Source organism: Triticum urartu, chromosome 1A, assembly GCF_056163025.1.
Source record: "Triticum urartu cultivar PI428250 chromosome 1A, HENAU_Tu73, whole genome shotgun sequence".
In the NCBI taxonomy this organism is placed as follows: domain Eukaryota; kingdom Viridiplantae; phylum Streptophyta; class Magnoliopsida; order Poales; family Poaceae; genus Triticum; species Triticum urartu.
In genome coordinates, this window is record NC_141873.1 from 481,460,530 (window position 1) to 481,462,835 (window position 2,306).

General features: G+C 40.0%; 1 pseudogene; it reads left to right on the plus strand.

The window, feature by feature from the left end:
- Positions 1-570: 570 nt before the first annotated feature.
- Positions 571-1,428, plus strand: LOC147991808 (uncharacterized; annotated as a pseudogene).
- The last annotated feature ends 878 nt before the right edge of the window (positions 1,429-2,306 follow it).

Consider the following 2,306-nt stretch of genomic DNA (forward strand, 5'->3'; position numbering starts at 1 on the left):
TCTCTAATAGAACAAAAACTAATACTTTATTTGAGTCAGTAAAGATCAGATCTATTATTAAAGTGCTTTAGGATCGGCTAGCCTCTACATATGACAAGTGGTGATGATGTTTGCATTTTCTTACGTATGACAAGTGCATGGGCTTATCATGTTATTCATAGGGATTTGAAAAGGAGTAACAAAGTTTTGGCGGAATGTTGATTCATTTCCGTTTCACCAAATTTCTGTATCTCAATATGTTAACTTCTAAAGCAAAGTTCATGTCGAATTTCATTTTTGTCACTCAATATAAGTGGAATTGAGTCGAATTTTCTTACGTATAACAAGTGCATGTGCTTACCATGTTATTCACAAAGATTTGACAATGAGTGCCAATGTTTTGGTGAAACATTGATTAATTTCCGTTTTGTCAAATTTTTGGTACTCAATATGTTCAATATTAAGCAAAGGTCATGCCAAATTTTCTCAAACCCTTCTTAGCCGGCACCTCATCTCACTATTACTTTCATAATATAATATTCATGTCAACCATTTAAAATTAATAAGTGCTTCAAATGATTACTAGGGATCATGAGGCGTAAGATCTGCCAGCTCAGCAAAAATCCATGTATGGACAGTATTGAAACTACAGTGCAGTTCAGGGTATTCTTGAGGAAATTGATTTCAAAAATCAGTGGTAACGGTCTTTAACTTCAATATGTATTCAATTTTAATCATTTGTTTAATTGTTTTACTGAATTTATTGTTGACTATTAACTGTTGCATAGTGTATCCCATGCAACATAAGGGTTAACTTCAACAATTTATGCGGTAATGTTATGTACTTTGAGGATGATCAGGGGCGCACATTCGAACTAGATGTGCGTTAACGAAAGGATAGAACCATCATATATGGCGTTGGATGGGAGCAATACATTTCACAGAATAATTTTAGAGGAGGAGAGTACATAGCCTTTTCTTAAAGAGGAGAGGTCAACAGGTTAAGGACATTATATTTCAACAACGATGACGATGACCAAGATGACGAGGACCAAGATGACGACGACCAAGATGACGAGGACAAGCAAGATGACCAAGATGATGGAAACAACCAAGATGGAGATGAGGACAACCAAGATGAAGATGATGGTCCATTCCTTTCAGCAATTTTCTCTCAAAGAATGAAGAAGCTTACTCGGGATGAGAACATGAATGTCACCGCGATGTTACCATCCAGTTTGGCCTTCTTGGGGAAGCCCTTTGTGCACCATTTAACTAAAACCATCATCGTCAAAAAAGTCATGGTGAGGTGTTTTGTATTATTTCATCTTTTTTGGTCATAACCAAGTATGGTGAGATGTCTAACATTGTGTGCTTTCTATTTGCTCTTAATGATGGGGAGTTCAGAAGTTACCTATTGTCGTGGAAACGTCATGGCAGATGCCCTAGTGTGAGGACTTAGTCGTGAGGCCAACGCATCTATGCGGTAGCTTGAAGGGGTTGATCGGAATCGAGAGACACAACACGCAAGACGAAAATTTAGACAGCTTCGGGCCCCGGGAAACATCATCCGGTAACAACCCTACATGTTGTTTGTGGCTAGGTCTCATTATCATCATGAGGGAGTCGCCGTAACTCCGGCTCTCCTAGTTGTGTCTAGACTTAATGATTATTCAACCTGTCCCTCTTGGGGTGCCCTGCCCCTCTTTATATATGTTGAAGGGGTGGGTTACATGTAGAGTCCAACTCGGACTTAAGACTTAACTATTCTGTCTTCTCTCCATGGGCTTCTCTCCATGGGCTTCTTAACGTTTCGGGCTTCTTAACTGTTGACTTACAATCTGGCCTACCATCTGGCTTAACTGTCTGGCTTAACTGTCCGGCTTAACTGTCTGACTTAAATGTCTGCTTAACTATCTGGCTTATATGACTGTGTCTACCGGGTTACATGACTGTGTCTGCCGGGTTACATGACTGTGTCTGCCGGGTTACATGACTGTGCCTGCCAGCTTACAATGCTTAATTGTTCCCGCCGGCTTATAGTCTGCCGGGTCACCAATGAAACATCAAGTCCCAGCCGGGTCATACCTCCGGTCGGGTCATACCGCGGGGTATATCCCCGACATTAGCCCCCAGTTTAATTTGATTCATCCATGTTAAACTGATCCTGTAAAACAAATACAAGAACAATTTTGATAGATTATGCTCCGGGTTAAAAGCTCTTATAAGCCGACACCTGATCATCCTTAATTCCTTGGTATTTCCTTCTTCTAGAAAATCCAAGTCAATAGACCATCTTCATAATAAAAAACATTGGACATGAAATA